Raw genomic sequence first — 14896 nt, forward strand, 5'->3', positions numbered from 1 at the left:
TATCTATCTATCTATCTATCTATCTATCTATCTATCTATCTATCTATTTATTGATGTAGTGTTCCATGATTCGTTGTTTGCGTATAACACCCAGTGCTCCATTCAATACGTGCCCTCTTTAATACCCATCACCAGGCTAACCCGTCCCCCCACCCCCCTCCCCTCTAGAACCTCAGTTTGTTTCTCAGAGTCCACAGTCTCTCATGGCTCATCTCCCCCTCCGATTTCCCCCCCTTCATTTTTCCCTTCCTACTATCATCTTTTTTTGTTAACATATAATGTATTTGTTTCAGAGGTACAGGTCTGTGATTCATCAGTCTTACACAATTCACAGTGCTCACCACAGCACATGCCCTCCCCAATGTTTATCACCCAGCCACCCCATCCCTCCCCCCCCCACTATATTGCTTTTAAGAGAATTGCTTTTATTTGATTACCAAAATAATACATGCTCATTTTAACAAGTCAAACTACAGAAGCATGTGAAGAACACATTAACAGTCTCCCCTACTTCCTTCCAAATTCCATTCCCCCTGAGATAACCAGTGTCAAGTTTGGTATATAGGCTTCCAAAGCTTTTCCTCCCTATAGAACACATGCATGCATAAATAGGAGATAACCTCCCTCCATTATTTTTTGAATGGGCTTATACCATACACATTTTTTTCTAACTTGTTTTCTCATCTACTACAGACAAATCATCTTTCTGAGACAGTAGGTAAAAGTCTAACTCACTCCTTTGACAGCTACATAATAATACACAGAGTATAAATGTACCCCAACTGATTCCATCCCTCCACTGAGTGACATTAGGAGTATTCCCAGTTGTTTTTTGCTATTAGGAATAACTCAGCATATCCATTTGTGCATCAATGCTTTCATTTTGCAGTATTTATGGGTGCCCAATGACCTACCCATAATTCTGAAATCCAACAGGCTCTGAAAATTCAAAAATTTTTCACTGATTCATGTGGTGACAAAAGCTGACCTGAACTGATGTCAATATTCTGATATGAATTTGTTCTCTTTAGAAATATAAATGTGTGTCTGCTTATGGAGCCCCAAAGCCTGCTAGAGGTGCTATATAATATAGATGCCTATATTATCTTTAATAATCTGAAACTCTCAGAAGTCTGAAGCACAAATGGCCTCAAGAGTTTTGGGTCAGGGATTGGGAACCTATATTTCTAAAAGTATAACTGATGGGTCCAAGAATATGTACAACTTAAATTTTAATACGTACTGCAAAATTACCAAAAAGTTGAAGAAATTCATACTCCCAATCACCCATATCGGAGAGGGTTCCTTTCCATGCTCCCTTCACTAGCATTTAATGGTGGTATCCTTTCCACTGTTGCTAATCTGATGGCCAAAAAGTGGTATCTTTTTGTGGAGTTCATCTTCTTTGGAATACACATTCATAGCTTTTGCCTGTTTTTTCTACTGGGTTGTCTTTAACCTACTAATTTTTAGGAGCTCCCTGAATATTAACTACCACAGCCGGTGTCATATGCTGCTACGTGTCACATGGCACTCTTAGCCTCCTGTCTCATCTTCCCCCACTCTGTTAGTTAATGGTGACTTTAGCCACACACTAATTTTTATTTGCTCAAATTTGACAATCTTTTCCTTGATGGAGTCTATATTTTTCACCTTGGTTGGGAAGGTCCTCCTACCTCACCCCAAAGTGGTACAAAAGTTCTCCCACATATCCTAATATTCATGTATTTTATTTTGTATATATTCAGTTATTTCACCTGACATTTATTTCTTACATGTGATGCTTGGTAGAGGTCTGCCCTTTTTTTTGGGGGGGGGGGGGGTCTAGTAGTTAATCATGCCAACACCATTTCAGCATTTTCAATATTCATTCAATTTAATATTCATTCAATTTCAAATACTAGAGGAAGAGTGAACAAAAAGGGAAAGCCTACTACTGTTCAAATAAAACGAAGAGAGAAGTGTAGGTAAAAACAAGTTACATTTACTTTTTCTTTTTTTTTTCCAGGAGAATTTATAAAATCAAATGTCTGCTTTTTTGTTCTTCTTAAGAGCCCACCTTGTAGCTTGGAGCCCATAAAATGCTTCAATTAAACAATTCATTTGACAGAGTAACTTGTCTCTTTTATCTGTAAAAGGACAAATCTTGGAAAGAGTATCAAAGTACTTTTAAAAAATGTGTACTGAATGCACTTTCTCTCGAGAAGCATTAGTTAAACCAGTGAGTGAAAGAGACGTCAGTCAGCAACTTCTTAATTTATCCACCTTGCACTTTAAATTCTCACTCCTCTAGTGCAGAACTTCATTGTTTGTGAACTTCGTCCTACAGCCATGTTTTAATATTTTTGCCCTAATCCAGGTATGACATAGGGCAACCAGTGCTATAGTATTTATGTCAGAAAGCAAAACAATTTGCAAAAGACTTAAAAGGCTCTCTTTTCCAGGACACAGAAGGAAAGAAAGAATATCTTTTGCCTCACGTTCCTCTCAGACTTGTCTGCGGCTGCGGTGGCATGAGAAACATTTGAGTCACCGGGCCTGCTTCAGAATTGCTGGGAACACCTGCTCTTCGAAACCATGACTCAGCTCCTCTTAGCTCTCACACCCCCAAACTCTACTGCCCTGGGATTGAACTCGCATTGGTGACTTCTCCGCTTCTTGGTGCAGAGATTTCTCCTGTTGTCCCTTTAGGACAAAGTCCACCAGCCTCGTACCCAGTGAGCACCTGCCAGGGTCTTCTGGGAGTCTCAGCATGCGTACAAATGTACAAATGCTAACGTGGCACACAACCAGCTTCTCAACACTTGAGCCAAAATACACAGAAACCATTCCATCTTAATCCTATTCACCATTAATGACTCTCAGTACAAGCAAAACAGGCATATCACCTTTTCATATGACTAGAAAACAAAAATAAACATGCGCATCTCTTGGATAAAACTGTATTGGAGAAAAATTTTCTTAAGAATTGCCGCAGAAGGGACGCCTGGGTGGCTCAGTTAAGAGTCTGCCTTTGGCTGAGTCATGATCCTGGGGTCCGGGGATCGAGCCCTGCGTCGTCGGGCTCCCTGCTCAGCAGGGAAGTCTGCTTCTCCCTCTGCCTGCCACTCCCCCTGCTTGTGCTCTCTCTCTCTCTGTCAAATAAATAAAATCTTTAAAAAAAAAAAAATAAAGACTTGCCACATAATAAGTAGAGGAAAGCTACAACTCACAGACATAATTTTTCCAAAATAATAATCAAGGAAATCGAGAACACTCCGAGTTGGCAACAATTACAATGGACATATTGCTGGGATGCAAATGAAAGCATTCCCTAAAGAGAGACGTTTCTATTTTAATCCTCTTTTAAAATGATTCAACTAGCAGGCGCTTATTGGTTACTTACTTTGTGCCAGACCTAGGCTAAGTTAACCTTATGTATACAACAGCCAATAAAGAGAGACCTCCAACCCACAGGGGGGTGGGGGTAGGGAGACGTGAGGGGCAGGCTCCCATGAATCAAGTAAGTACATTATACAGAAAACCACTCCAGGGGCGCCTGGGTGGCTCATTCGGTTAAGCGTCTGCCTTCAGCTCAGGTCATGATCCCAGGGTCCTGGGATGGAGTCCCATATCGGGCTCCTTGCTCAGCGGGGAGCCTGCTTCTCCCTCTGCCTGCCGTTCCCCCCACTTATGCACTCTCTCTCTCCAACAAATAAATAAATAAAATCTTAAAAAAAAAAAAAAGAGAAAACCACTCCAAATCATAAGATGGTAATCATGTGGAAAGAGCTGTCACTAGATCTACCGTAATCTACGGTAACCCTGCACTAACTAAATTCATGAAAACAATGAGTCACAAGCAGCATAAATCTGTCGTTTTCTGATTCTTTTATAAACTGGCAAGATAATGATCGAAAAGATAAACAAGAGGTATGTTACTATGTTACAGTTAAACACATTTTCCTATGAAATGGTTTCTTTATTCAATTTATCCATGACTACCTTTTCTCATTTTCTTACCAACAGTTCTGCCCACAGCCAATTCAATTGCAACATCATTCAAGAGATGTTTAATGTTAACCACCATACTAGTAGGACAAAGAACAAAAATGTAAAAAGCAGAAAACAGATCACTATTTCCATTTCTCTTCTCAGAGGAAAGAAAAAGAGAAGCTCCATAAAGTATACTTGGATAAAATCCCAGTTGAGTCATATAAGGATATATAAAAATGAAAACCAGATAACCGCTCTATCAAAGATATCAGATTATCAAAGGAGAAAGTTAACGTAAGCTAAGGTCAGAGAGAATGATTATATCATGAAAACGTGCTTAGACACGAGTAGCTTAAGCTCACATCACAAATAAACCAAGCATATCTGGTAGTTAACAGAAAAATCCAATACCCAAAAGTTTACTAGACACAATAAAAGTTTGAACCATCCATTCAGTAAACATTGTCTGAGTTCTTATTATGCACAAAGGTGTGAGAAGCATACACATGTGAGTTACATATGGTTTTCACCCTCCAGGAATTTAAAAATAGTTTGGGAGCAAAGCTGCTCCCTAACAAAGCACAAGATGAAACTTACTGGGGGAAAAAATCATGAGTACTCACAGAAAAGAAAACTCACTTTGATGGAAGGGACACAAACAAGAGTTTAATGGATTAGGAGATGGGGATCTGGAAGAGAGGACATTCAAGGCGAATAGGGTGGCAGGACGGTTTCTCAAATTTAGCATGCGTCGTTAAAAAGGCAGTTGCCTGGGTCTCATCACCAGCGGTTCTGACTCCGCAGGAATGGCAGGAAAAAAGGTGTTCTGTGAATACCCCATGTGATCCTGAGGCAGGCATGTCGTAAGTCGTATTTTGAGAAACACTGATTTGGAGGGCAAAAACTTCAGGGTATACTTGGGAAACATTAAGCAAATGATAGCGTTAAGCAGAAAGAACCGTGGTCGTAAAGGGCGAGTAAAGACTAAGCACAGAGTGCCTCAAATTCCAGATGAAGACACTGCTATTTACCTAGGACAAAAATTGAGTAAGAAGTGAAATAGTCTATGTGAGGATACATGGCTTTGTGTGTATCATGCAAACATCTCTGCTTACCTTGATGTGCTTCCACTACACACACACACACACACACACACACACACACACACACACACACCCCTACCTCTCTACCTGGGGTGAAAGGTGCATTCTGACATTGGAAAAAGAGAAAACTATGTGGAAAGTCAGACTTTCCCTAAGGTTCTCTTGTTAATTACACGTCCCAAAGACATCACCCGGGAGGGATGGGTGTGCCCTCCTTTAGAGAAGCCACTGTGAAATGTCCTTCCAGCACTGGCACCATCATCCTAACCCACCCGTGGGAAATGACAGCAGGCGCGTGACTCCTCCCATTCACAGCTCTGTTACTATGGAGAGCATGGTGAATGACATCAGAACTACAGGCACTCTTAGGAATAGCAACTCTCAGGGATTTTTCGTTTTCAAAAGTGACACATGTGTCTGGTCAGAAAGAGCTCCAGAGTGAGCTGAGGCTGTTTGACCCGGAGGCAGAGGAGAGAGGGAGAAAGGGGCATTCCTGGGTTGCCCTCAGTATCTTGTACTGGCAACCAAAGGGTTGTTTTCAGAAGTCATCAGGAACGACAGTAATCATGTTCCCAAGTCGTGACAACACTTCACCATTTAAAACTACAAATAAGCATCATTGGTTGGCCTCTCCCTGTATGCTTTTATCACTGTCCCCTAAGAGCTATATGCAGAGTGAAAAGCTGGTTACCACTCAGAATAACAAATACCTACAAATACTGTGTGCCACATTAACTGCTCGCAGTTAAGTTAAAGCTTGGAGAGTACAGCAAAGAGCTCAACTAGAACAAATCAAAGAATGGAATTGGCCAGAATACAATAGCCTCACTGGAATCAAGCCAAGGCTTCTGAAGATCCCTCCTTTCTTTTTATTTAAGTGGGAAAAAAAGTTAAACATCTTAAAGGATCCCATGGAAGTCAATAGGGCAGACTGTAATTTAGTACAGTCTGGCTGATAAAGAAATCTTTTGTTTCTTTCTGAGCTCCCTCTTCGTGCACAATGTGAGGGAAGAAGAAAATCAGCTATTATTTTCAGAAATGAGGTCGGGAGCCCATACCAAGGGGAAGGGAGGACCAAAGGCTACACAATCTCAGTGCCCCAAGCACCAAGTAAAGGCTTTCCTTTGATCAGGGAAGGAAAATGGGAATCGTGTGAAATGGAAAGCTTCCCAAGAGGATCAAAATTCCATCTGAAAAGCAAAGCTGTATAATAAAGGAATTTCCAGTATTGGGAAGAGTTAACTGAAAGAAGGGCATTCCACCCAGTCTATGAAATTCCTTACACACTTGGCAAGTCTCACCAAACCCCAGTAGTGGAAATTCCTTCCCAAGGTTATTCATCCCTGGGCAGCACTTGTGCTAAGTGTTCTTTAACACATCGGCCATACCCTTTCTGCAGCACTTAGCTCTTGTTCACTTGTAATATTTTTTTATATCACAGAGCATCTTCAAAGAAGCCGAAACTTCAAAGAAGCCGAAATCTGCAGTACCGAAATTTAGTACTGCAGTTTTTTTTTTTTTAAGACTTTATTTATTTACTTGACAGAGACACAGCGAGAGAGGGAACACAAGCAAGGGGACTGGGAGAGGGAGAAGCAGGCTTCCCGCCGAAAAGGGAGCCCGATGCGGGACTCGATCCCAGGACCTCGGGATCATGACCTGAGCCGAAGGCAGACGCTTAACGACTGAGCCACCTGGGCGCCCCAAGTACTGCAGTTCTAAGTCCGGAAAATGAGCTGCAAAAATATTTTACTGTTAATGAATCATCACTATTCCCATTAAAAGTGAGTTTTCAGAAATTACTGATAAAAAAATATTAAAATCTCTTCCTTTAAAAACCTGGAAATGGGAACTTTTGGTATGGGTAAATAATTAACCTGAATAACTTTGTAGCTCTGGAATGCCAAGATCCCCCAAAAAACATAGTAGTAAATAAGGTCATTTGTTTTCCACTCCATGGGGATTAAAAATGTAGAAAATTGAGCCTTCTAAGAAGAAGGTACTTGATAAATTCCAGGCATAATTACGAGTTTCTCAATGCTCATTTCTTCAAGGCTTTCGCTCTACTCCACCCACACACTTGCACACCCAACTCAACTTCATTCCTTCTCCCCACTGTTCTACCATTTGAAAGATCCCTGCTTCACGCCCTCCCCCTCCAACCCCTCTTATTCTTTTTGGCTAAAACACATTTCACATTTAAACAAAGATCAAATCACTTCTTTCCTCCAAGTCTTTATTTCACGCTCTCCTTGACCCAAAGGTAATTGTAATCTTTACTTTATTTTAGGTTACATTATACCCATTTTATATCATAGCCCATAAGACACAATGACAAGCTTACTCCTAAGTTCCTTGAAATTGATCTCCAGGTGCCATATAATGTAACATGACTGAATGATTGATCTTTTTTTTTTTTAAAGATTTTATTTATTTATTTGACAGAGAGAGACACAGTGAGAGAGGGAACACGAGCAGGGGGAGTGGGAGAGGGAGAAGCAGGCTTCCCGCAGAGCAGGGAGCCCGACGCAGGGCTCGATCCCAGGACCCTGGGATCATGACCCGAGCCGAAGGCAGTCGCCCAGTGACTGAGCCACCCAGGTGCCCCGATCTACAATCTAAAGGACTACTGTCCCCTTAAAATTGTCACCTCAAGCACTAAATACACCAAATGGTGCTACTGTTCAAAGCATTTTTTGGATGCTCTTTTCTGAAAGTTTTAGGATCACGTTTCTTTGATTATCCTTGGTTGTGGGGAAACTAACAATTGCCGTACACACACACACACACACACACACACACACACACACACACTCCCTTGTTTTAAAATGGGGGGGGGGGGCAGCACAGAGGGAAGACAGATAAGGAAACTCCATCTCTGTTCTCAAGGGCTTCATATAGATGGTGATGTGTGAAGTTTTCATATGTTTACTATAAAAGGTATACTTGGTAAATGCACCAAGAGAGAAACTAACAATTCAGAAGATGAAAAGGTCACATGGAAATGGGAAATAACAAAAAGCTTCAAGAAACAAAGGTCATTACAAATGTGCTTTGAAGGGGAGGAGGAGTCACTGGGTTGAGCTCGGGTCTGGTGGGTGAAAAGCAGGAGAGGCACATTCCTTGCAAGGTGAATGTGAAGTATGTTTAGAGAACGGTGACTAGACTTGTAAAAAAAAAAAATTTTTTTTTAGGTAAGTCCAATATCATACGGTCCATTTAAAATCTAATGTTTCCTTTTCCAACTTCAAATCCCGCCTTACAAATCCCTTTCTTAGTAATCTTTTCTGAATCACCTCACGGCGCAGGCTGTCCTCTCCTCCTACCTCCAACCAAAGAGAAACATAATGATAAATTACCAGTCTCCCTTCCTTCCACATGTGGCTACAAATACCTTTTGCAAAGAAGTGGGGTATACTTAACACAGTGTTGAGCGAATCAAGACGATTCCCAGCACTATTCGCTCACATACTCATTCCTTTACCAGGTATGTATTTAATGGCCCACCTGGTAGTGGGTCCTCCCTCTGAGGAAGAACAGATCCCTGCTCCCTAAGAATTCAAAGCAAACAAGATAAATACAGAAAACAGTTAAAAAAAAAAAAAAGGTCACAGGCTGAAGTCAACTCTTTCCTTACAGTACCTATGCTGAAAGTCACTCAGGCAAAAATTAAATGCAACATCAAATGTTTACAAGTTGAAGCAATACAGCTATTCCTAGCATTACATCTTCATGAAAGCAGGCTCTTTTTTAACTATTGCATCAAATATTGTGAAACTATGAGGGGCATAGTAACAAAACAACAACAAAATTCAGTATCCAAAGAAGAATGTTTAAAAAAAAAAAAGGCTGATGGTGGTAAATCTGAGGGGATTTTTTTTTTTTGGTCTATTTCAGGATCACGTATGGTAAAAACGTACATTAATAATTTTGCAGACATACACGATTTACCAAATAATTTGAAATGCCAACTTCTACTGAAGTTAAAGTTAATAATCCTCCTATAAAAAAATCAACTCCATTCCTAGAACTTGCTGGGACCCTCCAGCTCTAACTTTGTTTCTCTATACCAACTCACCTACAAATAGCAAGAGCTGGTAATCAGATTCACTTCCCTTATTAATGGATGGAAGTAACAGATATCACCAGCCATCAACACAACTGAAACATAATCATTTTGTATTTATGAGAGTAATTATTACATAATTTGTCTAATTTCTAACATATAGAATTAAGCAACTGAAGTGTGTTTTAATTATCATCCATTTGTCAAATATTAAAACATAGGCTCACCTACAAAAGTGACAGGGAGAAGTGATTAATAAATTAAAATTATCTAAGATGAGGGCATTTAAGTTCAAATGTAGTGGCAAATTTTCCAAGTACCATGGACACAGCTACAGAAACATGTGCATACAAATTACTACTATCAAACTCTGCTTTTGAGTCTGCTTTCTACACAGCTCTTTGTAAACCTGCACTGGCTATCACCATAAAAGAACTCTCTGATCTGTCATCTCTTACAAACTCTAGATCCTTCAATGCAATATTACTACCGGCGAAACTTTAATAAATGGTAATTTTAAAAGAGCTAAATGTATCAGTACAGTAAAATGTTTGAACGCTAACATAATTTTGTACAAATGAGTTCATATGGCTTCACTACAGTATTAAAAACAATAAACTTAAGACATGGGAAGGAAAGTTATATTCCTCGAATTTAAAACAGCAAAAAAGTTGTCCTCTTCACTGACTTTACAAAGAAACATATTGTATTTTATTTAAAAAAATTCTCCATTGCAAATAATAATAATCTTAGTACTAATACCATCTGGGTCATCTAAATGAAAATGTAGCTAATGTAAGTGAAGCTCTATCTATTAATAAAACAGAGGTAAATAATACATAATTAATAGTGACATACATAATCAGGAAAGAAACCATTAAACTACCAAAAATTACTCTGATTTTGCCTCTCCTCTATATTTTGAAAACTAGCTTGAAGAGTTCCAATGCCAATAAAGGAAAAACAAACAGTGGTCGTTCCAAGAACAATGTTTTCCCTCTGAAACTGCTGGCCTACGTGTGTACATCAGCATGCCATCTTTCCAGATTTAGAATGCGGCTGGAAATACCAACGTAAATGTTCTGTGAAAACAGCTCACTTATTTAAAGCAAGAATTTCCAATAGGAAGAAAAATTAAGGGGATATGTGGTTAAGAGAGAAAAGTCACGGAACTCCTACCTGTTATAAACGCACTATAGTTAAAGTTACTCCCTGGATATCTGCCCTAACTAACTTTGTAATCTAAAAATTCATTCCTTGAGACTTAGGTAAAAACATAGTAAGTTCCCCTCTGGTACCTCTCTAACATATTCACTGTGAAACATGCACTAGAATTAGCACAAATTCCTTAAATGCACAAATAAAAATAAGCAACTAAATATATGGCATATCTCAAATCTACCATATTAATTGTATCAGCATATAAAAGCTACATTAATGCTTTTTGGAGTATATGAGTTTAAAAATCTATATTATAGCTTTGCGCAGTGGCAGTATCGTAGCCAATGAGGTTTATCTGAGGCGCGATTATTGCTAATTAAAAATCTATATTATAATTTCATTTCCTAGCACTAAGTGTGTGTGTATGTGTATTATACTAGACTTACAAATTTATTACTTTGAGAACTTTGCAATAAAATATTTCTTGGACAATGGGGGTAGTAGTATGTGGTAGGAAAAAAAACTGGTTTAAAGCCCATTTGTTTTCTAAAGGGTAACACAACAGCAGCTTTAGCAGGTGCTCAGACCACCCCCCCCAACACACACACCAAGTCCCCTCGGTCTGTCTCCCTTAGGCATAAAGCAACAGAAAGAAACAGAAACCTTTGCTGCAGCGTAAAACTAAAAAAATCTTCTACCTTAAGTAAAAGACATGGCTTTATCCTGCACACTACAAAGAACAAACTAATAATATGTAACTTCATATGCTTTGTTCGCTTTTCTAAAAAAACATAAATGAAAGAAGTTGGACACCACTATATACTACCCATTTATATCAAGTACAAAAACAGGCAAAACTCATTTATGGTGTTAAAAGTCAAGATAGTGATTATTTTTGACCTAATCTCTAATTAGAGGAGGGGCACAGGAAGGCTTCTGGGGTGCTAGTAATATTCTATTTCTCAATATAGGTACTGGTTGCATGGATGTGTTTACTCTGTGGAAACCCACCGAACTGTATACTCATACTTGTGCCTTTTCTATGATTTTGTTATACTTCTACAAGAAGACTTCATGAGGTTATACAAGGAAGAGTTAAGACCCCAGATCCTCTCCCCAATTCCAGCAGAACACAGCTTATTCCCTGGAAGAAAGTGAACTGGAGAGTCTCTGGCTCAAAGACATCAGGCCCAGTAGAAAACACTGTTCTGAAAACAGGGATAAATTAAAAACCCACACTCTAACCTTGAGATTCCAGCTCTCTGCCTCACTCTGCTTCCCGAATCTTGGCATGCACTGCCCACACAGAAGACCACAGGATTCCTCTCAAGTAAAACTGACATGCCTCAGGGAAAAGATCCCCAGATACTGTCTTTGGAAGTTCCCCAGTGAAACCACAAGCTTACCCCTCAACAGCCATGGCAGGGCAGCTGTATGGTGAAGCCCTGCCCATGTATCTCAGTAGCCAACTCACTTTTCAGTGACTCACCATTAAATAGGAACAGAGAGCAAAGGATCACCAAATAGTTACGTTCTAACACAAAACTCAGACACCTACACAAACAGGAAAAAAAAGAAACTGACAGTGCAAGAAGGAAATAAATAAATAAATAACTTTAATGTCCTCAGAAACAGAAGAGAAAAAACAGAAGAGAGTGCTATTAAAATGTACACAAATTAAAAACAAATAAGAAAGGGCTCTTGAAAAATACAGAACTTCAGAAGGGTTAAGATAGAGGACACCTGTCAAGTAGGGCATTAAAAGCAAAAAGCTAGGAAAATTAGCGAATTAGAGAAGAAACAAGGAGGTCTCACCGAACTTCCAGGAATTCAGAGGAAGAAAAGAGAAAACCAAGGTCGGGGAGAAAATGATCAAAAAAACATAATGGGAAAGTTTTCCAGAACTGAAGGACATAATTTTTTTAGATCAAGTGTTCGTCATAGTGGCTGAAATTAATAGAGTGCCATAAAAGGAAGATCCTAAAATCTTCTGGAGGTTGTTTAAAACAAAACAAAACAAAAAAGCAAACAAAAGGGGGGAAAAGATCACCTGTAAAGAGAGGAATCAGAATAGCATAACACTTTTTGATAGCAACTGTAGAACCTAGAAAATAATGGTGCACCGGCTTCAAAATTCTCAGGACACCCTGTTTTCCTACCTAGAAGCCAGCCAAGTTACCACTCAAGTGGGAGAGAAAAATATTTTCAGACATGTAAAGTGTCTAATAAATTGGGTCTCCCGTGTCTCCTTTCTCAGGAAGATATTCCATTAAAAAGAGGGAGTAAACCAAGTCTTTCTTCAAGTTACTAGCTGTCAGCAAACTACGGGTCCAACACGGGGGAGATGAGAACTACCAGGAAAATGACAGAAGGTCATCCCAGGACACCAGCTGTGCAGCAGGCCCAGAGAGCAGGTAGCTACCCTGACTCCAGGACAAAAGAATTGTCCAAGAAAAAGGTGTCAGAATGTCAGAGTTTTGTCAGAAAACTTAGAAACACTAGAGAAAAAAAGTACACACGTGAGAGGCTACTCTCCAGCCAGCACAAGAAAGGAAATGTAGTCACTGCATTTAAAGTGCCTTGGCTGTGGGCCACAGCTCCCTGCTCCACAACGGACAGCTGGCCTTACACCGAGCAGATGGCAGAAGCAGCGGTGCGCGCATGCGGGGTGACAAGGTAAGAGAGTTACATCTTCACCTTCCATAGCAATAAATCAACATATAATGTCCAATAACAAAAAAACGTTAAAACAGCAGTATATAAAGAGTACTTCGGAAGATGCAGGAAAACTGCAAAAAAGAGCCAAAGGACTCAAAAGTGGTTGCCTGGGGAAGAGGTCTGGGGTGTAAGGATGGGTGGGAGTTCCCGGCACATATTTCTTATTATAAGTCTTGTTGTTTGTTAAGATTTAAAAAAATCTACATAGGATGTTACTTGGGGAAAATGTTTAAATTTTTAAACTACGAAACAAAAGCAAGGAATGTAGGAAACCCCGCAGGCGAGAAGACTAGCGAGAGTGAACCGCAGCGGGAAAATGACAGGGAGGCAGCCGCTCTGCAGAGCTCCCTGCGCAGGTGAGAGCGGGGAAGCGCTTCCTCCGACAGCTGCGGGACAGGCCGTGTGCTGAGGGAGGGGGAGCACAGGAGAAGGCGGGAAGGGCCGAAAAGAAATTTATAGATGCAGAATCCACACATATAGAGGGCCAATCAGGAAACTCTGAAAGAACTAAATAATAAGCAGGGCAATGCCCCAAATACCCTACCCAAATACCTGGGTATTTATTTGTTTAGTCCACAAATGCTGGCTGGCTCTTTGGGAGCATCTTACTCCCTTATGGAATTAGAAGCACTTTGATTTTCTTTGTGTTTAGGTTTTAAATTTTGAAATTATTACGAAACATGCAAATAGAAAAATACAAAAGATAATGATCATCCAAACAACCACTCTTCAGCTTTTTCAAATATTAACATTTTTGTCATATTTGCATCTAATTTTTTTTGTCATATTTGCTTCTATTTTTAAAGAAATAAACATATGGATATAGCTGAAACCCTCCTCAGACCATTCCCTAATCCTATCCCCCTAACTGCCTCACAACAGGTAACCATTAATCTGAAATTGACATTTACCTTCTCCATCCACCTCATCTCTAAAATGGGAGCATTGGTTTGAATGAATTCTGATGCCCCTTTGCTGGTGTCTTAGGATTCAAGAGTATGATACCAAGTTCTTGAACGTCCTACACTGCTACAGCCTCACTGCTTATTATGTAGTTCTTTCAGAGTTTCCTGATTGGCCCTCTATATCTGTGGATAAAAGCACCTTTGCTGTAAAGTATGACGGTTATCTCAAAGAAAACACTTGTATGATTATTTGAGCTGTGAGCCAAACTAGTCAATTCATGGAATGCAACTTTTACGTGAAAGAACAACTGACAAATTCACTATTCGGACTTGGGTATTTGGCAGACATTTTCTCTACAATGAAATGAGAAGGTCATTTCAGGAAAAACAACTGACAGTATTTGTTGCCAAGGATAGCCTTCAAGCTTCCAAATGAACATCAAAATTTTGGAAAACTTGCTTCCACCGTGAACTTGAGAACTTCCCAATACTTAAAGATTTTTCTGATGAGATCAGTGGTGATATTAACAACTGTGGTGTCTTGAAATTGCACAATAAAATGCGTTAACATTTGGAATAGCTCCATTTTCTAATGAGCTAGTATTTCCCAAAGGACCAATAATTAATGAAATAAAGTGATGCACGGGCAAGGACCCATTCAAAGTGCAACAAAGGTCAACAGAACCTAATGTAAAAGAATTTTTTTCAAGTTTGACAATAGGGTTTAAGATTCCATACTGGAACCAACATTTAAGAAATGACCACTTGTCAAGTTTTGGTAGAGCATCAAAGAAGACTATTCACAATTGTCTGAAAAGACAATTAGAATACTCTTCTCTTTTCCAATTACACATTACACAAACTTTATAATAAACACTCACTGGGTTATTCTTTTTGGGTATTAAAAACCATGAACACATAATCACAATGGTAAGTTACCAGAGTTTAATCTCGGATCATAATCAGTC

At 39.5% G+C, this 14896-nt stretch overlaps 1 protein-coding gene and 1 non-coding gene across 2 annotated transcripts in view; one reads left to right on the plus strand and one right to left on the minus strand.

Annotated features, from left to right (window-relative positions):
* PHLPP1 (PH domain and leucine rich repeat protein phosphatase 1) overlaps positions 1-14896 on the minus strand; it is a 216293-nt gene that overhangs the window by 62692 nt on the left and 138705 nt on the right. The window lies entirely within an intron of this gene.
* Positions 10621-10756, plus strand: LOC112835391 (U4 spliceosomal RNA). Its single transcript, XR_012380096.1, has one exon. It is a non-coding gene; the product is annotated as a U4 spliceosomal RNA (small nuclear RNA).

This window comes from Callorhinus ursinus, unplaced genomic scaffold (genome assembly GCF_003265705.2).
Source record: "Callorhinus ursinus isolate GAN/ISIS: 27379988/994484 unplaced genomic scaffold, GSC_fseal_2.0 scaffold11, whole genome shotgun sequence".
In the NCBI taxonomy this organism is placed as follows: domain Eukaryota; kingdom Metazoa; phylum Chordata; class Mammalia; order Carnivora; family Otariidae; genus Callorhinus; species Callorhinus ursinus.